Raw genomic sequence first — 23,722 nt, 5'->3', positions numbered from 1 at the left:
AGCAGACCAAATCCTACTAGGATAGTCATTCAAGGCGCCACACCTTCCACCTCCCATTTCCAGAATGACTGCAATGCAACTACACATTGAGGAAGAGTCAGCATCCAAGGAGTCCCTCCCCCACCCATGTCTTCCACCCACCGATATGACCTCCTTGATCAACTTAGGAAGACACTCACACAAATCTCCATTTTGGAACTTCTCAAGACTTCCCTAGTCCATAAAGAAAATTTGGAACAAGCCCTTCTCCAATTACGCATTCTAGATAACATCAACACCACCCAATTACAAGCCCTCATTAGAAACCTTACTGCCCAACAACATATTGTATTTAACTCCAAAGATGCTCCCACAGATGAAGACCATAACAAACCTTTACACATCGAAGCTCTTATCCGCAAGAACAAGGTCAAACGTATCCTGATAGACGATGGATCCGGGCTTAATCTGTGTACATACAAATTAATAAAACAATTGGGACTTTCTAAGGATCTGATAGACACATCAGGAAGGACCACAATAAAGGCATATGATGATGTAGAAAGAATTTCAAAGGGAATGGTCACCTTACCTCTTCAAGTGGGCCCCATTACAATTGAAACCCCTTGCCAAGTACTAGATCTTGATCTCCCCTACAACATTCTCCTCAGGAGGCCATGGATTCATTCCTTGTAGGCCGTACCCTCCACCTATCACCAATGCATCAAATTTCCCTATAACGGAAGAGAGATCACTATCAAAGGTGATCCCCAACCTTTTCAATATTGCAAACTATTAGAGGGGAAGCATCTGTATCATTGCCCACTAAATAGACCCTCGCCAATGCCTCCATCTAACACATCAAATGTTGCCTCCACGTCATCCCAACCAGAGAATAAAATCAAGATCTTGGACAATGGCTATGGAGAATACAAATTGGAGGACGTCTTATTAATAGGCAACCTCCCTCTCTCTCCTAAGTCATTTGGAAAACCAAAAGAGATAAAAAAGGACCCAAAACCAGTCATGCAATGCCAAAACACCACCTTCCAGCAATGTGGCCCACTTGATAGCGGGAGCCTCAAAATAGATATCTCTTCATGGCTGTACTAGGAAGAAGATGAAGATCCAACAAGAATATCCAAAGAAATGTACCCAAAAGAATCTGCCATAGTTAGAAAAATGGGTTACAAAGGACACGGCCTAGGACCAGAGGAGAAAGGAAGAAAAACAACCATAAATCCTATCTCCTACAGATACAACAGAGGCTTGGGGTACACCCTGGTGCCTAAGATTACCATCACTAGTGCCCCTTCTAGTCCTTCTTAAGATATCGAAAGTGCCAACAAAGAGGAATTCCATGAAATGCCTTATGAATATGAGAAAGATATCTTCTTGGACGTTTACATCAATACCATCACCCCCGTAACCCCTCCCACCTCACATGAGTTGCATCTTGTCCATCCTAAACTCATTGATTGGGGCCAATGAGACAAACCCACTTTAGATATCTACGCTGACGATAATGCTCTCATTGCTCTCCTAACAGCACAAAATATGGAATATTGTAGCAAAATCGAGGTTATTCAACTATACGAAAAGGGATGCTTTGGTAGTCAAGTCAATGCCCTTAGCCACAAAAAAGATAATAAAAGTAAAAGATATGATTCCCTAGGTGAAAAGCTCCATAAGGCACCTTTGGATGAACAAGAAATTAAAAAAAAGGGCGTATCTAAAAGTGAAAACCTGGAAAAGGCACTTGACAATGAGGGATTTGACCTCCCTACAATTGGTTACCTTCCACAGGACAAATCAAATTTGTTGATAGAAGAAATAGACAACATCAACATGGGCACCGAGGTCATTCCAAAAAATGTGCTCATTGCCAAATCCCTCACAGAAATCGAGAAACAAGACTTCATCAACTTCCTTACAGAGGTAAAAATCAATTTTGCATGGTCCTATTCTGATATGCCAGGGTTGGACCCTGCCTTGGTGGTTCACAATCTCGCTATCTGCCTAGATGCAAAACCTGTAAAACAAAAATTGCACAAAATGCACCCACATATTGCACTCCTGGTCAAGGTGGAACTCCAAAAGTTGTTAGATGCAAAATTTATCAAACCAATAGATTATGTTGAATGGGTCTCCAACATTGTACCTATCGGCAAACCTGCTGGGGGTATCCGCATCTGCACAAATTTTTGAGATCTAAATATAGCTTGTCCTAAAGATGATTTCTCACTCCCCAATATAGACATGATTGTGGACCTTACAGCAGGACATGAAATGTTATCGCTAATGGATGGGTTTTCTGGATACAACCAAATCAAGATAGCAGATGAGGATCAACATAAAACTGCATTCACAACACCATGGGGTACCTTCTGTTACCGGGTCATGCCTTTTGGCCTTAAAAATGTTGGAGCTATGTATCAACAAGCAACGACAATAATTTTTCATGACCTCTTGTACAAAATTATGGAGGACTACGTGGATGATCTGCTAGGAAAATCCAAGACAAGACAAGAACACATCCCCATTCTAAAACAGATCTTCGAAAGATTGGAAAAATACAAGTTGTGCCTAAATCCCAAAAAGTGTGTGTTTGGAGTCACATCGGGAAAACTACTGGGATTCATTGTTTCCCGCAAAGGCATCAAGGTTGATCCCTCAAAGGTAAAAGATATTATGGAAATGCCTCCTCCAAAAACTCTCAGACAACTGCTTAGTCTCCAAGGAAAACTCCAGTCTGTCAGGCACTTCATTTCATAGCTAGCAGACAAGTGCCATCCATTTGCACACTTGTTGTGTAAAGACACAAAATTTAAATGGGATTGCCTATGTCAAAAGGACTTTGAGAAATTAAAAAAATATCTAGCATCACCTCCCATATTGATGCCTCCTACTCCTTGAAAACCCCTTATTTTGTATATATGTTCTATTGTAGTGGCATTGGGGGCATTATTGGCACAAACAGATGATCAAGGGAAGGAACACACCATTTACTACATCAGTCGAACATTAGTAGGATATGAACTCAATTACACCCCCATTGAAAGAGCATGTTTGGCATTAGTGTTCAACACATAGAAACTATGACACTATATGCTAAATAATAAGACAAAATTAATTGCTAAAATTGATCCACTTAAATATCTCTTGTCCAAAGCTGCTCTCACTGGCAGAACCACCAAATGGGTCATGCTCTTAAGCGAGTTTGACATTGAATATGTGGACAGAAAGGCAATCAAAGGACAAGTCATTACAGATCAGTTGGCTAAAGCTCCACTTCCAGGCGACCATCCTCTTCTCACAAAATTTCCAGATGAGTTCATTATGACTGTTACCACATCCTCCACATGAAAATTGTATTTTGATGGCTCCTACACTCAAAATGGATCGGGGGCAGGAACATTATTGGTCACACCTCAAGGAGATGGCATCCCCAAATCATACAAGATAATCTTTGCATGTACCAATAACATAGTAGAATATGAGGCCCTCATCACAGGTTTACGCTTGGCTATCCACTGGAAAATAAAGGAATTACACGTCTATGGTGATTCCCAACTCATCATAAAACAAGTCAATGATGAATACCAGACAACAGATGATAAACTCCTTCCCTACCATACCATGGTTGAAGATCTTAAGAAACATTTCATGGCAATCAAGTTTGACCAAATCCCATGAACAAACAACAGGGCTACAGATGCAATGGCCACCATTGGCACCCTCCTTCAAATGCCAGCACACAGTCATAAGTGCAAGTTCTTGGTTGAGCAATTGTTTATACCAGCATATGACCTACCAGAGTCTAAAATGGTGTGTGTTCCTATTGGTCCTGAGTCCCCTTGGTACCAAGAAACCTTTGCTTTCCTCAAAGACAACACCATTCCCCCACACCTCACCAAAACCCAATAGCAAACCTTCATCCGCTGATGTGCCCGTTACACCATCCTTGTAGACACCTTGTTCAGAAGGCATTTTGATGGTTCCCTCCTAAGGTGTTTAGATAAACAAGAAGCAGAATGGGAATTATGTGAAGTACACGAGGGTATCTATGGGGCACACTCAAGTGGACTCACATTGGTTAAAAAACTTCTGAGAATAGGATACTATTGGCCTAAAATGGAAGAAGATGAATATAATTATGTGAAGAAATGCATCCCTTGCCAGCAGCATGGCGACAAGATTCATGCACCATCACAAGAATTGTAGTCATTCATTACACCATGGCCCTTCTCACAATGGGGGCTCGATCTCATTGGGAAAATCCACCCTTCATCTTCCAATGGACATAAATTCATTATCACTGCCACCGAATACTTCACCAAGTGGGTAGAGGCTATCCCTCTTACTTTCACCACCGGCAAGAAAATATCCAAATTCATCCTAAACTACCTAATCTGCCGATATGGCATCCCAAAAGTTATCATCATAGATAATGGTAAACAATTTAAGAACTAGGATGTCAAAGAACTCTACCAAAAATTCAACATCCAACACCACTTCTCCACTCCGTATTACCCCCAAGGCAATGGCCAAGCTGAGGCTTCTAATAAAACCCTAATAAAATTCCTCAAAAAGATAGTCAATGAAGCATGCCATGATTGGCACCTCCAAATCCATCTTGCATTGTGGGCCTACCATACCTCCATCTGCACCCCCACAGGCGCCACCCCTTATTCCCTAGTATTTGGTTCCGAAGCCATCCTTCCCCTTGAGATCGAGATCCCCTCTCTAAGGGTATCGCTGCAAAACATCCTACCAGAGGAAGAATACAAAATTGCCCACTTACAAGAGCTAGAATTGTTAGATGAAAGGCTTCTCAAGGCTTTGAGTCATCTCTAGGTATATCAAAACCATCTATGCATGAGTTATCATAAAAAAGTTAGAACCTGAGAATTCCAAGTTGGTGATCTTGTCCTCATGGAAAATCAGAAAAATCTGCAAGAAAGAGAAAAGAAAGGCAAGTTCGAGCCTAATTGGCTTGGACCATATGTAATCATAGCAAAATATGGATCAGGAGCTTATCAATTGGCTATTCCTGAAGGCGATCCTTTGGATGATCCAATGGATATCATGTAGCTCAAAAGATTTTATGCTTAGTCCTTAGAAAGTCTTAAATTGTCAAAAAAATAAAAAATCAAGAAAAATTAAAAAAAAAATGAGAAAAAGATCCTGAAAAAATCGTCATTTTAGTGAAAACCTGGCAAACAGGCACCTTATGACACAAAAAAATTAAAAAATCATAAAAAGAAAAAAAAAACAATTCGTCCATTAGTGAAAACCACTTGGTGGCGCTATGGACAAGTACCTTGGTGAAAACCTTTGTGCAGACGCCAAGGTAAATAACCTGATCCACTGTCTATCATGTCGATACTACAAATCATCTGCCAACGGGCCCACCCATACACAACATTCCTTCTTTTTCCACCTCCCAATAAAACATGCGTATGATGATGAAGTCTTCACCTGAGCCATGAACAAGGAATGTCCCATTGAAACTGAGATTTTATGCCTCTGTGTGTAAGCTTCAAGGAGTCTTGAGAAACAATCCCAAGTCCATCTTAGTTCTAGTCTTGGCAAGAGGTATCATGTGGTCACAAGGAAGAGACTTGTTAGATTTTGTTAGATCTTTTCATATAGGCTTGCATCTTTTTCCCATGACTACCACTATTTACGACTGCCTGGGTTCTTCCATATACAAGTATGTTATGGTAGGTGCATACTGGGGCATATTTCATAGTATGGCATGTTTTGGATCCTTGTTGTATAAATCAGTGACCTGGTACTAGTGTTTATCAACACTTACCTTCTTGTGTACAAGAGGTATCGGTGTGTTTGAGGGTTTCCTTGCACGAACCCACAACTCTGTATTAGTTTTTCTTAACACTTGCATTGTTGTGTGCAAGAAATTCCCGTTTGTCTACAGAGTCAGTCCATGCCCTGCATTTCTCATGGCATCCTAATTTCTATAATCAATGGTGCAAGTCACTCAGGGCAACATCAAACTAGGTTGGCTCTCCACATTTGTTGTGCACAAAATCTCACCATCATTCCATCAAATCCTAAACTCAATAATCCCATGGAATTCTCAATTGCCCCCATTTTCCTCTGCGGTCTCACATCTCATATTTTTCTTTCCAAATACCTCACAACTACTTCATATTTGTTCCTCATCTATCCCTTCCACCTTAATTTTTCTTCCTCTTATTTTTTTCCTCACTTAATCAATTTTGATTCTGATTCATGTCTTATATAGGATGTATCCTTCCTGAAACTAGACACTCTGATCATGTCTTATACAGGATGAATCCTTCCTGAAACTAGACATTGTGCTCTGATCATGTCTTATACAGGATCAATCCTTCCTGAAACCAAATGTTGCAATCAATCATGTCTTATACAGGATGAATCCTTCCTGAAACCAGACATTGTGATCTGATCATGTCTTATACAGGATGAATCCTTCTTGAAATCAGACGTTGTGATCAATCATGTCTTATATAGGATGAATCCTTCTTGAAACCAAACGTTGTGATCTGATCATGTCTTATACAAGATGAATCCTTCCTAAAACCAGACGTTGTGATCAGTCATGTCTTATACAGGATGTATCCTTCCTGAAACCAGACACTTCAATCATGTCTTATATAGGATGAATCCTTCCTAAAACCAGACGTTGTGATCAGTCATGTCTTATACAAGATGTATCCTTCCTGAAACTAGACACTTTGATCATGTCTTATATAGGATGAATCCTTCCTGAAACTAGATGTTGTGATCAATCATGTCTTATACAGGATGTATCCTTCCTGAAACTAGATACTTCGATCATGTCTTATACAAGATGAATCCTTCCTGAAACCAGACATTGTGATCAGTCATGTCTTATACAATATGTATCCTTCCTGAAACCAGACACTCTGATCATGTCTTATACAGGATGAATCCTTCCTGAAACCAGACGTTGTGATCAGTCATATCTTATACAGGATGTATCCTTCTTGAAACCAGACACTCCGATCATGTCTTATACAGGATGAATCCTTCCTGAAACCAAACGTTGTGATCAGTCATGTCTTATACAGGATGTATCCTTCCTGAAACCAAACACTTTGATCATGTCTTATACAGGATGAATCCTTCCTGAAACTAGATATTGTGATCAATCATGTCTTATACAGGATGAATCCTTCCTGAAACTAGACACTTTGATCATCTTTGTCTTATATAGGATGAATTCTTCTTGAAACCAGAATGAATCTAGATCTTATCAATCGAATCAAATCAAATCTATCGGGATATCAATTTTACAAAACTCCAAAGATCAAATACGTCAATTGATCTCCTAATGGGGCATCACCATACCATAATCTATCAATCAAAAGCCAGGGCATCCTATCAAATCAATATCAGCATCAAAACAAGATTATTCTTTGAATCAATGTGTTATCACACCTCGCTTCAAAGAGGGGAAAAATGTAGACACTTAAAAATAATTATTTTAATTATTTTTAATTCCTCACATAATTAATTAATTAATTATGTTAATTCAAATTCCTCTCAATATTAATTAAATATAATTAATATTGTCACTATAGCATATGATTGATTTATTTAATAAATCATTCCCTTTCTTTATTCTTCTAAAAAAATCAAATCCACACAAATCTTCCTCTTAGCTAATTAATTTCAATTAATTAGTTAACCTACATGATTCCTACAAATCATCTTCTTAATTCATTCTTCTAGAAACTCCCTAAACTCACTTAACATTATTGTTCTAATTTTTTATTCCCTCCACTCATTCTCTATCCTAGTCAAATTATCCTACAAATATTAATCCCACCTAACATTTCCTCTAATCCCCCTCCTAATGAGTAGTTAATGGTTAATCATCATGATTAGCCACAAAGTCAACTCTTTGTCCTTTTCATCTAGCCACTAGCTTTAAATGCTCTTTTCTTAGCTGAATGTAAGATTTTTGAAATCACACATTCCTCTAGGCATTCCCTCTCCCAAGGAATTTTTAATTCCTTTTTATTCCTCCAATCCCCATAATATCCTTTTTTGGAGAATTTTTAATTCCTCTAATGCATCTTATGGAGTGTGGAGATACGAAATGCCTGTAAGGCATATTTCTTGGTCTCCACACCCTCTCTTGGAGCTTGTGTGAGCTCACAAGTAAATCTTAGCCTTTCATCTTGAATTCATCCTAGCCATTCATTTTCCTCTCCTCTTCCTATAAAATAGGGCTCCATCCCTTCATTCAAAACATCTTGAAATCTAGTAAGCTTATACTGCCCTTTTGAGCCTAGGAAATCATCTTGGCAACTTGATCATCTCATCCTTATCATTTTTCAAATCCATTCCATTTGTGCACAACATTGGAGAGCCATCCACATCCAACAATCAAAGGAGCACATCAAATGGAGCATTATCAAGGGGCGCCTTCACTTGATCAAGCTCAATCTAAAGGAGAAGGTAAAATAGCAAGGTGAAATGGTCTTTTAATGATATTTTAGCATTCTGCATGTTTATTTTGTTATGTTTTGATCATTTGACCTTCAAATCTATTTTCCCCTCTTCAAAGACAACTGAAATGTCTTAGATCAGATAGAGGAGGAGAGTTCACATCTGATGAGTTCAACTTATTCTGCAATGATCATGGTATAAAAAGACAAGTCTCTGCACCAAGAGCTCCATAGCAAAATGGAATAGCTGAAAGAAGAAATAGGTCTATTGTGGATTGTGTCAGAACCCTGATGATTGAAAAGAAAGTGCCACAAATATTTTGGAGAAAAGCAATAAGCACAACAGTTTACACCTTGAACCGAGTACAAATGAAGAAAGGTACTTTGAAGACACCTTATGAAATCTGGTATGACAAGAAAACTAATGTGAGTTATTTTAAAATATTTGGAAGTAGATGCTATGTAAACAAGGACAATAAAAATAGCAAGTTTGATTAGAAAAGTCAAGGAACATTTCTTGGTTATTCTTTTAGAAGTAAAGCACTTAAATGTTTGATCAAATTATCTAACAAAATAGTAGAAAGTGCATATGTGAAAATTGATGAATTTGCAGAAAGAAATGATGAAGGAAATTCCAAAGAACTAGAAGATTCTGATGAATTTGTCTATGTTCAACCAACAAGTCCTACCGAGAAAATTGTAGAAGAAAATGAAGAGAATATTTAGTTACTGAGTGATGAAGAAGATCATACAGAGCCTATCGAGCCTATATTAGCCAAGTATGTCAAAAGACATCATGCACCAAGTCAGATTATAGGAGATAAGTATGATCCAGTGATGACAAGGAACAAACTAAGATAGAACACATGTCTGATGTCTGAATTTGAACTGAGAATAGTGAAAGAGGCATTTAACAGTGAAGATTGGATAAATGCTATGATAGAAGAGATTGATCAAATCAAGAAGAATGACACATGGACACAAATCCCAAGACCGAAGGACAAAAATGTTATCGGTACAAAGTGGATTTTCAGAAACAAGCTGAATGAAAAAGGAGAGGTCATTCGAAATAAAGCTAGACTAGTTTGCAAAGGTTATGCCCAAGAAGAAGGAATTTATTATGGTGAGACTTTTGCACCTATGGCAAGACTAGAAGAAGTAAGAACATTGTTGGCATATGCTGCTTACAATAATTTCAAGGTATATCAGATGGATGTCAAATATGCATTTCTGAATGGTATATTAGTAGAAGAAGTTTTTATTGAACAACCTGAAGGATTTGTTGAAGACAAGAATAAAGATTGGGTATGTAAATTGAACAAAGCTTTATATGGTCTAAAACAAGCACCTAGAGCATGGTATGAAAGATTGGACTTTTATTTAATCAAGATTGGTTTTATAAGGACAAGTGAAAACAATAATATTTACATGAAGAATGATGAAAATGGAATACTGATCTTAGCCATATTTGTTGATGACATTATATTTTGTGGAAATGAAATGAGCAAAGAATTTGAGATGTCATTAATCGGTGAGATAAAGTATTTAATAGGTTTACAGATACTACAAATGAAAGATGAGATTTTCATTACTCAATCCAAGTACATAAAGGAAATCTTGAAGAAATTTGGAATGGAGGATTCAAAACCAGTAAGTAATCCTATGACTACCAACTGTAAACTATCATAGAATGATGAATCTGCATCTGTTGATTAGAGACTTTACCAATCCATGATTGGAAAGTTGTAATATGTTGTTCACAGCAGGCCAGACATAGCACATGCAATAGGTATAGTTGAAAGATTCTCTGCAGATCCTAAGGAAACACATATGACAACAATCAAGACAATTTTTAGATACTTGAAAGGCACTGAGGATTATGGCTTAGTATATCAAAAAAGAAAGATTTTGATTTAAAAGTTTATACTGATGTTGATTGGGCATGCAACATTGATGACAGGAAAAGCACAAGTGGAGGAGCTTTCTTTTTAGGAGAAAGACTAGTGAGTTGGCTTAGTAGGAAACAAGGATGTGTTTCACAATCAACAACAAAAGCTGAATAGGTTGTTATAGCATTGAATTGTACCAACATAGCATGGATCAAACAACTGTTGGAAGGTATAAATGAGAAAGTTACCGAGCCAGTAACTATATTTTGTGACAATACTAGTGCCATTAACATTTCAAAGAATCCTATTATGCACTCTAAGACAAAGCACATCTCTATCAAATATCATTATCTTAGAGAAGAAGCTCAAGAGAAGAAAGTGGTGTTGGAGTATGTTAGCACAAAGGAACAAATAGCAGATATCTTCACCAAGCCATTTCCAAGGGACACTTTTGAGTATCTCAGAAGTAAGTTAGGGGTCCTACCCCAATCTTCTACTCACTGACCGAGTTTAGTGAAGGCATCAATTTGATGACTCTATAAAATATCTTTTAGGAGTTGATGCTGATTTACACACTTTAGGATGTTTTCTAAAGGTGTGCAAGAAACAATATAAGGAACAGGAATTCAAGACATAAATTCTCTAACTGAGACTAAGTTGATACATAACAGCAGGAAATCACTTCATACAAGAAGAAATTATGTTTTAGTTCTTTACTTTTTGGCATTGTTGTCAAAGGGGGAGAAGACTAAAGAAAAAGCAAGACTGAAGAGAAAAGAAGAGAAGACGAATGTATGGGGGAGAATTCTGATGACAGGAGAGCATTTCAGTATTTCAGAATCTCACAGCAATCTGAATCAATTAGGTCAAATCAATTGGTTTTGCCATCAATGCCAAAGGGGGAGATTGTTGGCATTATAACAAGCAAGGAGAGATTGTTGACATTTGAATAAGGATATTGAGAAGGTTGTTGATGATTATGGATATAACTAATTAGGGATTTTTTACTGTCTTAATATTATTATTTTGTCATTGATGTCAAGAAATTGATTTTCTAAATCAGTATGATGTTGCCATATCCTAAGAAGTACGATTTGATGAGTATAAAGATGTCGATAAAAGACATAGAAAGAATATGATGAATAAGGGGAGGAATAATTTATTCAATGGGCAACTATTACTGAGTTAGACAATGATGAGATCATGATGTTTAGATTATTCTGATATCATACATATGTTATTAATTGTAAGGTTAATACTATACTATGTTACCAAGCAAACAACCTAATTGGTAAACCCTGAGGAACCTAGTCGATAAACCCTAAGGTTATCGCTATTGGTTAATGAAGGCAGAATGTCTACCAAGTGAAGTTTAGTATTTACTGAGTTGCAACCAAGTAATAACAGAATGCATTAAATGATTACATGCATTATTTAATGAAGGAAGCTGATGAGCTAGCTATGATTAAATGATTGGTATGTCGTGAATGAAGTTTGTTAAAGAATCTATGGCAAAGTAAAATTGGCAAGAAGATCTACAACTTAGATTGAACCGCAATACCCTAGTACAAGTTCTGAGAAATGTATGCAAGTTCCAAGGCGGGGTAAAACATTTTTAGATCAAAGGATACATTGAACCTAGTCAAAGTTTGAAGATCTGATGGCTATGATTGATCATGGGAAATGAGATCAAGGAGATTAAGTGGTTAGCTATTGTTTATAAATAAGGAACCATTGATAAACAATGTATGCAGGAAAGTGTATGCAAAGGGATGCTACATAGTTATTATAGAGCATAGAAGCTTGAAGACCTACTTGAATAATAGAGTATAGAGCCCAATAGATGGACAAGATAAGTCCTAAATTGTATTGAGCAAATAAGAATCTACTTTAGCATTTTAGATGTGAAGTTGCAGATAGATTTTTATTACTGTTATTTTGTGAGGTGATAGAAAATCTCTTAACCAAGTGGACTTAACAGTCTTATTTGTAAAACCCTATAGCAAGGTGACATTCTAATTGAGTGTTTTAGATCCTTTAACAATGTCACTTCTAACAAGGTGAAGATCCTAATAGATCTGAGGGAAATCCTTTAACCGGGTCACATCTAGCAATGTGTTTGTAATCTTTAACAATATTTTCTTTTAACCGAGCATACTCTAGACAAGTATATTTCTTAGTGGGTCCAAAATCCCATAGTGGTTTTTCCCTATTTGGGTTCCCACATTAAATCCAGTGTTATAAGTATTATGATGTTTATATGCTTTTGAGTTTGCATGCTTAGCAGTTTTGGTTATATTACTAAAGCATTTGTTACCAAGGTTGAATCTGATGTTTTTATGGAAGATTAAGTTTGTATGATTCACCCCTGCCTCTCATCTTATTAGCTTGGCATTTGTACTTATTTTTAAGTATCAAAACTATCAATCCTAAGTGTGCCCCTTTTTATTCCTTCATTAAATTATTTAGTGATAAACCCTAATTATGTCATATTTTGACCTTTAAGGCCCAATTTTGCATATCAAAACATATCAAAACTAGCCGTAACTTTGGGATTCTCTCTAATATCATCATATCTAATGACCCCAAAAATTTGGTGAAAAGTTGGTCAGACCATGTTGAAAGTGCCCATGGTCCTCAGCTTTTTTCCTAAAATTTTGGGAGCATAATCCTATGATATAATAATGCTTAACCCCAAAATATTGGAGGGAGATTTAAATCCTAGGTTGACCTAAATACAAAATTAAGATCTAGGGTTTCATACTTAAGAGCTCTCTTTTTTCATTTGAAGGTGTCTTCTTCTAAGAATCTAAGAGCAGGTTTTTGGAGCATAAAGAGCCTTCTTTGCAGCGAAAGAGTAGATCTTTGAAGTCTTCAACAAAATTCAACATTAATCCATCAAGCATTCATCAAGAATCATTTCATCAATTGGGGGCGTTTGAAGATATTGAAAAGCAATAGGAGATCACCGACTGAAGATTGGCTTGTACCTCTCCCTTGGGGTTGGGTATGGTTTCATGTTGTTTTCATGTCTTTATATAAGCTTCATTTTGATTTATATTCATGTTTTAGATCACTTTTCATCATGGATTTAGAGTGTTTACTTTGTCAATTATAAGAAATTAGGGTTCACTCTTTAGGGTTGCTCTAGATTGTTTGCTTTCATTTTATGATCTTGCACACACAAAAGGTTCTAGCACACACATTTTCAGTACATTATCGGCTATTTGTTGAGGTGGAAATCACCAAAACAAGTGTTTGACTAAGGCAAATCCCTATATAGACACCTAAAACCCTCTTTTTCAGCTATAGGTACACGTTCGGATCCGAGCGTCACTAGAAGTTTCAAGACTGACAGAGCACATAGAGAATATCCCAGGGTACAAAAATCATCAGAAACCCCTAGGACATGGGTGTGGCACCCTAGTCTTGCCCAGCACAAGAGCGTGGCACCCTGGTCCTGCCTGTTTTCAGTAGGATTTGACAGTGCAGTAGGTTGTAGAGTCCAAAATCCAGTCTCTCAAGTGCAGCTTTAGACTTATAGAATCAGGACAGTGGCGTGGCACCCTGGTCTAGGTGATTTTGGCTCAGATTTTACACATAGCTGCACCTCTAATTTTGCGTCATAATTTGTAATTTTCAATAGTTTATCAATTGTTTTTTGTTCTGCATTTCCAAATTAGGGTGTGTTTTCTTACTTACACTTTAGGTTAAATTGCATTTTGTATCATTCATCTCTCTCATTTACAGCAAGGGAATAGAAACCCTAAGAGGTAATCCATGAATCTCTCTTTCCCATAAGAAGTAGATGAAGTGTGTTACCTCCCTAGGCTCTTTCACATTCCATTAGTGTGTATGAGAGTGGGATTACGATTTTCATACTTAGTCTCACTTTTTCCCTTACACAGTTGTTATTATCTTACTTTGAGTTAGGAAACTCATTGGAGTAGGATATTTCTATTGGTTGATGATTCATATAATGAGAAGATTACATGAGATGTTTGTATCTATCCTAGAGGAAACATATAATTTGGCATCATTCAAATAAAGTTCCAAGACTAATGTATGCATGTTTTCATCCTAGCCTTGTGACTTCTAGGAGTAAGTTGAATCTTAGGGGGGAGGATGTAGTGCCCCTCTTCGATTCATCTTTCATGGTAGGATGTGTTAGATACTTAGGTGTTTGTTTGTGTCCTTGATACTCCTTCACTCATTATATTGATATTCTCTTTGATATTAGTGGATTCATTATGATTACTATGATTATGTTGATAGTATACTCTAGATTAATGATTGAATTTAAGTTTAGGACCAACTTCATGATTATTCACTGTTTAGGAATTGTGGTTCATGTTTATTGCATATGATTTTTTTTCATTGTGAATGTGAAAGAGACAATGTCACATCACTCATAACTGAGTAGGGTGTGATGTTGCAATTCTCCTTCACTTGCTTGTGTATATTATGTTCATATATATGTTGTGTATAGACATTTGGTGTTATGCAGGATGCATGTACTAGGCATCGACTTCACCAAGTTTCATAGGTCTAAGCATGACTTAAATCCCAATGAAAGTTGATCAGAGGTGACATAAGGCCTTACCATATTCTAAACCTAGTTGATATATTGATAGTTTTAGTGTTTAGACCTTGTCATCTTATTGGGTTCTATATGGTCTTAGTTGATGTTGAGGAGGGATAACTTTAAGAAAATCCCCTTGGGTAAAGATGTAAAAGCCTGGCAAATATTAATATTTTTGGAGATTTTTTTTTTATTAAGGAAAATATATTAATTTCCATTTGTGAATTTTTTTTAGTTGCATAAGAATTGTTGAAAAATTAAGGAGAATCTTTCATTATTTTTGGTGGAAAATATTAATTACATTAGGAAATATTTTTCTATTGCATGAAAATTTTAGAAAAAATAAGGCCAATCTTCCATTATTTTTTGGGGAAAATAATAATTACATGGTGGATTTTTACCTATTGCGTGAAAATTGTAGAAAAATTAAGGCGATTTTTTCATTATTTTTGGGGAAAATAATAATTACATTGGCAAATGTTTTTCAATCGCATAAAAATTGTAGAATAATTAAGGTGAATATTTCATTAGTTTTCGAGGAAAAAGACCAATGTAGCAAACATGTTACATCTTTGTTGTAAGTGTACTTCATATCCGTTTGAATTAGAAACCTGCTTTTCCGCACGTATAAAATCTTGATCTAAGATTCTAAGTGATCCTTTCACATAGAAAATGAGCTCCACTTGTCAGAGGAAGAAAAATATGGAGGATAACACATATTTAATATTAAATGAGAAGCTGTCAATATGAGAGATGTTGAGGTTGGTGAGTCATGTATATTTAATATTAGGAAATCACAGAAAAGTACATCTCACATAGATCAATACAATATATGGAATAATCCAAATGTATAGACCTGACAGTTAGTTGCCGCCACTTTGCAAATCGAGAAATATGGTCATTAGTCATTTCCACTTAACACTCCTCAACAAAGTGGTTACATTATTTACATGCTACATATCAGAATGTAGAAGATAGACATATTTCTAGAGATAAGTTGTTAGGAAGTGTTATTTCCTTGCTTGGTGAGGTTGTAAAATGAAGTGCATAGAAGTTGTAGCTGAATTCTGGCATAAAGAGATATGACTAAAGAGGACTACAATACTGAAGGCTTACAAATGCTATGAAGTAAAGAAGATTGATGAGTTACCTTGTATCTAGAGGGGTACTGAAATTGCCAAAGGTAACTAGAGGGTTATTAGCTTGAGTGCAACTATATGATTTGGTTGTAGTTGCAAATAATTCCGATCTCTCTGCCAACTTCCATTTCCCCCTTATAATGGGTAGAATGTAGAGAGAAAGATGGGTGAAGAAATACTAGATACAGTGTTGGAATTAAGGAACACTAGGAGGGGAGTGAATCATTGTTCTACAATTTTTAACATTCTTAATCTGTCCTTTAAACCACTTAATGTAAGAGTGCACAAACAAAAAGAAAATAACCACAACACCATAACACCAATATTTTTACATGGAAACCTGGTATTAATGGAAAAACCATGGTGGGATTGAGACCCATAATATTAACATACCTTGTTATAAGTATAATAATATTGCATGAGGGGAATGCATATGCATTCAGGCACACTGCCTAGAGCTCATTGCTCAAATTACAATAAGGGCTACAACCTCGAAAGGCTTACTACCTTAAAAATGATTATAGATAATAATTGGAATGTTTGAACTGATAAACAACATTTAAAAATGCCAAATATAGTTCTGGTTAAGCACAAATCTCATAGTCTTACTCTTCTCTTTTACATTACTCTGTTTTGATATTATACTATATTTCGGAGCTCCAATCTTTCAATTGTGTACTTGAAACTACACACAATCACTCATACACACCTCATTCATAACTACCGATCTCAAAAATGATTGAATCAATCAGTCTTATATATCTACAACATCAATTTAGGTCTATTACATGTCAGCCCAATAATGCATAACATGCAAATGAAACATGTTACCCAAGTTCACTCAATTCGATCCAAAACAATCATGTAGACCAAAAAAAAATTGTCCACACGCTTCCCACATGTCATCTTAACATCCTCAAACACACAAATAATCATTAAAATTACTTTGCATGATCCGCATAATGAATCTCCACATGTTACTATTGATGAACACTATTCTACCTAAAAACCTGTATATTGGATCCTCCAACTCACTCAAAACTCAACACTAGAGGCCATAAATCTGGAATAAGGCATATTACATGTTCATAATGCTTCTTTGAGATCTGCAACATAAAATATTCAACATAAATGATCTACCAACCAAAATATTGTACATTGTTAGATACATTGTTCTATCTCATTGAACCTCACCGAACCTTACCGAACCTAAGTGTCGCTTCTGGTATGAATGGATAAAGAATTGTGGATTGGATATTTGACTTTATTTTCCATCAATGAGAACATCTGAATAAAAATGCAATGTCTCTTGGCAACAATATCCCCCTTTGGCATTGATGACAACACTTAGTGAAAAATGACTAAGTGTCAGACCAAAACCAAAATAATGTACACTACAAAAAGAATCTGTCAACCAGACTCCAAGAATCAGAAACTCCCCCTAAGATCAATATTTTTCACTCTTCTACACTTCTCCTTTGACATCAATGGCAAAGGTAGGGTCCAAAAAATAAAAAATTCAAGACAAAAATACAATTTACATACATACACATAGTCCCTATATACTCACAAAAATTTGAAGATGTTTGCATAAGAGTTCTTCAATGTAACCAAGTGGCTATCCCAACCCTTCTTCAAACTCTCCAACACGGTTATTAGGCCGCTGAAAAGGTAGGCTTGTGCCTATGCAGTCTTTAGCTCTTTTGGATCACTGTTAGCCAAAGCATCATGAGTATCCTGTTATCACTGATTAAAAATAGGCTTTTCCTTTCCCATAATTGGCTATGATTTTGAAGTCTTGAGTAAGATGCATTTTCAATTACTTCAGCTCTGTGTTAGGTCTTAAGGGTTTAGGGTTTTTTGATTTTAAATCACCTAATGTTTGATAAAAAACCTCTGGTTTCTATTCTTTTATTACTTTATCCACTTAACTGATGGGTCCTGGGATCATAGGAAGTGTCCCCCCTTGTCTTTTGCCTAGGTGGTCATGTGAATTAATCGCAAAAATTTATGCCTTATGTGTATTCCTCCTAAAGTTGTCAGGCCCAGTAAGTAGTGTGCATCTCACGGATGGATCTATGGCTTTCGCTATTTCGCTATGCAAAGTTGCATGAGGTTTAAAAATAGCAAAGTTGCAAAAATAACATGGCATTCCAAGTAGACGGTCTAGCTGGTCAAGGAGGCAAGTAGAATGGTGGCACATGGCATAAGCTACAATAGTCAGCAAGTCGGGATTAAAGGTTAAAAGGTGAGTCCCAGAGGTGAGTCAGGTCGCAGGATAGGAGATGACCTGGCAGATACAGGTGTTAAGAATTAATTGGAGCCTAGTGCTTTCTCTCAACAAATGAAAAACCGACATGTCATCTCTGAAGGTGACTAGATGCCAGGTGTTCAAAGTTGAGTTAGAGGGCCCATGCCTCCCAGAGTCTATTCAGATGGTTAAGCGCCAGGTAACTAAAAAATGATCTGACGGCCCATGTGATTTCACAAGGGTAAGATGCTCATGCTTTACACCCTGCAAAATAGCGAAAGTAGAAGGGGACTATCCATGTGTCATGATAGATGATAACGTGTCTATGGACACGTGGTTTTAGAAGAAGCCTTGGGCCCGCCAAGGTGGAACCAGTGGTATAAAGGAAAGACATGCGGCTGATGTTGAGTTAAGTGTGAAAGGTTTTTCAAAGCCAGTGATTGAGTGCCATGTGGTAGCACGTAGCCAATAAAGAAGCGGGACCCAGTGCGGAGCCAAGGCTGTTAGTTAGTGTAACGGTCGATCAAGTTTCTTTTGATCGGATGGTTGGCACTATTTCGTAGGACCAAACTACCCAATGGTTATGCTTCGCGAAGTTGCGAAAGAGCGAGAGGAAAGAATTGCAGGAATGTTGTGGCCCGTTGGAGGAAAAAATATGAATTCTCCCATGAATTCAATTTTGAAAGGATGGCCGAAGCATGCGGAATCAATGTTGTAGTTAAGACCTTGGGTACAATATATGATTTCCTATCAACCGGATGAAGGTATCCTTTTAAAGAATTATTGCAGAGGAGCAGATACAAAGCTATTTTCTTCAGATATAGAGCAAGTTAATTCAGTTGTAGAGAAAATTCCTTCGAGTTAAGAATAGGTTTTCACATATTCTCGTCTAGAAATTTCTATGTGGTGTGTTTTAGATAAGATATTGATTTGTCACAGAATTATTTTGGGGCAGTATTCATTTCTTACATTTTCAAAATGGCACCTAAGAGAGAGTTTTATGGGAAAGTCAATTATCCACAGAGAGCCATCTGTGATGATTTTCTTGAATAGCTGACATTGTCAACTAACTAGGCATCGAAAGAAAAAGAATTAGTGCCTAGAGCTTCCCGTTTGAAAGTAGGAGAAGGACTGTATGACAAGGGTAACTAGTTGAGAGACCCACTAGTCAGATTGTCTGGGTTGGGGTTATTTAAGGTTGGATTTGGAATGAAAAATTCTTCAGCCCCGCAAAACATTATTTGGGAGTTAGATGTTGGGAAGTTGGTAGTCCCAGGGGTATTTAAGGATATGGATTTGTTGACCCAAATTGCACTCAACTATGATCCAGTCACAAGAAGCATTCAGGACATAAATGAAAAAGCCCTTATTGAGATTAATATTGAAGAATTCAGAAATTCTTTTGGGCTCAATGAGTTTACGAATTTTTTGGAACCCATAAATTTCAAATCATTAGCTCAAATTTATAGTTCATAGAGGAGTCATCTTAGGAATGGGCCTCTCAAGGAATTTTTTGTGAAGATAGGTGCATTGACAGTAGTAGGACCCAATATAGAAGAGCCCTTTTCATTGAGTATGTTCACCCTTAGGGCTAAGGGAATGTATTGGGAACTTTGCCAGGTTTTGGGAGAAGATGCTGAAGCAAATATGCCCAATCACTACTTGCTAATGATTGCTCAAATTTTGAATCCTTCTCTTGCAGTAACATTTGATTATGCTTCTTTCATTGCTGATGCTATCCATGGAGGGTTAACAGGAATAAAGAATGGAAAGGTGGATAGGCCTTTCGGATGTTACTCACACCTGATGCATCTATTTCTTTTCAAAGGTGGTGATTATTTTGTCAATGGATTGGACCTTGTCAAAGAGAAAGAAGGAGAAAAGATGGCACTACAACTATGGAGTACTATGTTGTCTGGGGGCTAAAGAGGATGCCAGTTTCTTGAAGTTTGATAAATACTTTGCATCCATTATCATGACTCTCCTCTACTCCGAGAACCCAAGAATCCCCAAGGTTCTTTTGGAATTCATAATAATTGGGGTGACATTTATCTGTACCCAGTCTCAACAGTCTTCAAAGTTTTTGGTTTTCGAGGCACCCCATTCTTGTTACCCTATCAGGTCCCTCCCAAAGTGGGAATTGTAGAGATCCTTAGACAAATTGGTGGTGTACAAGAGGCAAAACTAATAGGCAGGGGTAAAGGGACCATTTTGCCTATAGTTACCATAGCCCACCAATTTGTAATAACTAAAGGAGGTTGGAATTGCTTTAAGGATTTTCTCAAGCCTTATCATTTGTCCACTACAATATCCAGGTGTGCTGATCCAAAAGACTTCTTCAATGGCATGTTTAGAAAGATAGCAGCATGTAGAGGTAGGCCCCATCAATTTTAGTTTCCTAAAGACCTCATCAGAAATGAGTTTGATCTTGATGAGCAAGAGTTGAGGAAGGAGAAATGGGTGGCTTATAAGAAAGCCTTAGAATTTGTGCATCAGTTTGATGCCAGCTATGACCCATTGTCTAGCTTTTTCCCTCTAGAGGAGAAAATAAAGTTTATAATTGTTTGATTTGAGGATGTGATGCAGACCCTGAAGGAGAAGAGGGAAGCTATGATTAAAGGCAACACTGAAAAGGCAAGAGTGGTTCTAAGTAGGTCTGCTTCCAGCAAAGAAAACCCTCCTAGTGATTATACACTACACAAGAAATCTAGCTATAGTGTGTTGATGCCTACAACAGGGGAGCCCTCTACCTCTAAAGGAAAGAGGAAGATACAAGATGTCATTGACATCCAAGATAGCCCAAAGAAGCAGAGGGTAGGGAAAGAAGTACAATCAGATGCACCTTTGTATTCTCCATCCCAATCCCCTATCCACATAGGAGATGAGCAAGCAGCAGTTGAGCAACTTCTACAGTTAGGTAGTCTAGGGGAAATTGCCTTCACTTATGATGAAGTGGAAGAAGGAATGCCAGAAGAACCCCTTGCTACTGAAATGGACATTACCACCACTGAACTCAAAGGCCAAGAGTGGGATCCTGAGGTAAGGCAACCAAGTAGTGACTTCTTGGCTGACAACAATTTTGTCACATTAGGAGCATTTATGCAATTTATATGGAAATAGAATATAGATAAGCACAATGCTAGATGTGAAAAGAGAAAAGGTGAGTAACCTAATAAAGATCCAGCCCTAGTGGAGGAAATAAAACAAGAGATGATGGAAGAGTTTAAGACCATCACCCTAGAGCAAGGGAGATGTATGGTGGCAGAAGCTGGAGTTCTTATTCTACCAGAGCGGGATATAGAAAATGCCCTAGTACTAGACATGGTGAGAAAAGAGACCAAGCCCATGGAGGGAATTACTTTCAATAAGGATAATGCTGCACTTGTCATGTGGTCTCTCAAGAGAAATGAGAGTAAGAAGAGAAAAGATACCCCAGGGTCAAGTTACCTTGGTGGAATGATGGTGAAGAGAGTGTAGAATATAGGGGTGGTGGAAGCTGCTAGCACTATGCTAGAGACTGCAAAATTTAGTGTTGTAGTAGCAGAAAAGGAGGCCAAGGAAAAGGAGATCCTCCAGGTCAAGTTGGAGACAATTTTGAAGGGCTACAACATTGCTAAGGAGGAGGTAAGAGGTAAGGATAGCATCATTGCTAAGTTATAGAGCCAGTTGACTGGACAACACCATCAAGCTGAGTCTTCAACACTAATGATCTCCTCTTCTCCTACAAGACCTCCACCTACTAGCCCTATCTTTGAGTTCCCACCATCTCCAGCACCCTCCAGCTCTCAAATGGTTGAGATTACTCCTCAAGAAGTAGAGAATTTAAAGCAGGCTCAGGCCTTGTATGCAAAGAAATATGAGGAGAGAGTAAGGGCTACTATTTCCAGTTTTGTAGATACAATGTGTGCCTCATTGTTATATAATAACATAGGCAAGATTTTGGATATGAGGAATGAGCTCAATGGGGATAAGGCCATTTTGGCACCTATTCTTGACAAGTGGAAGCCCAAAGAGTAGGACTTGGAATCTATTTGTGCATCTTATGTTGAAGCAGGGGCTGATCCTATCATTAAATCCACTTGTGATACCGCCAAGGATCTAGTAAAATTGGCAGGAGAGGTAGACAATGCTGATAGGAAAATGAACCTGTATAAAAAGGAATATACTGATAAGGTTTTTGAATTGATTCCAAGAGTTTTTGCTAGCCCAAATCAATTAAAGGACAAACAAGTGTGGCTTAAAGAATTAGAGGCCAAATAATCAGCCAGGATAAAAGGAATTATTGATTTATATGATGCTTCCTTTTTTGTTGTAACAATTCAGGAGATAGAAAGAATTAAATCTCATTACGGTTTCCTCAATTCAAACGTTAACAAGATGAGGAATTCTAGGAAAAGGTTGACCAAGGCTAAGATGAAGGTGATTAATTTCAGGTGGCCAACTGATGATGTGTATAATGAATGGACAATGAAATATGCCATCCAAGAAGCAGAGCAGTTAGAGGGCACTCCATAACAGTTGGAGGAGGTTACAACCGGATAGCATGTTGAAGAATATGCAAAAGTCAAAAAGGACTTGTAACTATTTTGTAAAAGGCTTTGTAACCTCTTTTGGAAAAGACGTGATTGTAACAAATTCTCCTAGGAAATTCCGAAGCCATGTGCATCCATATTGTTATAAATGAATACTAGGACTATGTAAAAAATGATCGCAAAGAATTGTAAGAAAATGCTGTAGAAATTTATTTGAGCTTTTCTGAGTTTAATGGGGAATATTCAAAAGTTTCTTGTAATACTTTTCTGAAGATAATATCAATATACAGACCATTGGTTTTGAGTAAAGCTTTGTGTCATCTTCAAATATGTTTGCATTTATTTACTATTTCATACTAAATAATCCAAGGTTATTTTGTTTGAATAGGGGTTGTAAGGCAACTTTCAGTAGATGTGTTTGTTAGCTTTTCTCTTTAGGAGGGAAATTAAATATGTGGGGATCACTTCTACCAGTAAATTACCTATGAGACATCTTGAATCTTGATGAGCATAGTTTGATTTGATATGTATAAATTCTCATGTATGTTAGGCATATATAGGGATTAAAAAGGGCCGAGTCAATGGGATGTGTGGAGATATTCTATTTGGGGAGTATTGTTCGAATTTTGGTGACTCTGTGACCTTGGATAAGGCACTGGTATCGATCAAGGTTGTCTATTGCATGTTTTGTTGATCAAAATGCTGAATGTGAGTATAATTTTCATTCCTTTGTTTCAATTAGTTTCAAGGTGAATAGATCCACTGGTTTTCTGGACTGGTTTGCTGTGGATTTATCTTTTTAAAGTGTGAATTCAATTCACAAAGGTATACCCACCTGGACTCTGAATAAGTCCGAAGTGTAGA

The sequence above is a fragment of the Cryptomeria japonica genome, chromosome 5, assembly GCF_030272615.1.
Source record: "Cryptomeria japonica chromosome 5, Sugi_1.0, whole genome shotgun sequence".
NCBI lineage: Eukaryota > Viridiplantae > Streptophyta > Pinopsida > Cupressales > Cupressaceae > Cryptomeria > Cryptomeria japonica.
This window is presented reverse-complemented; position numbering follows the sequence as displayed.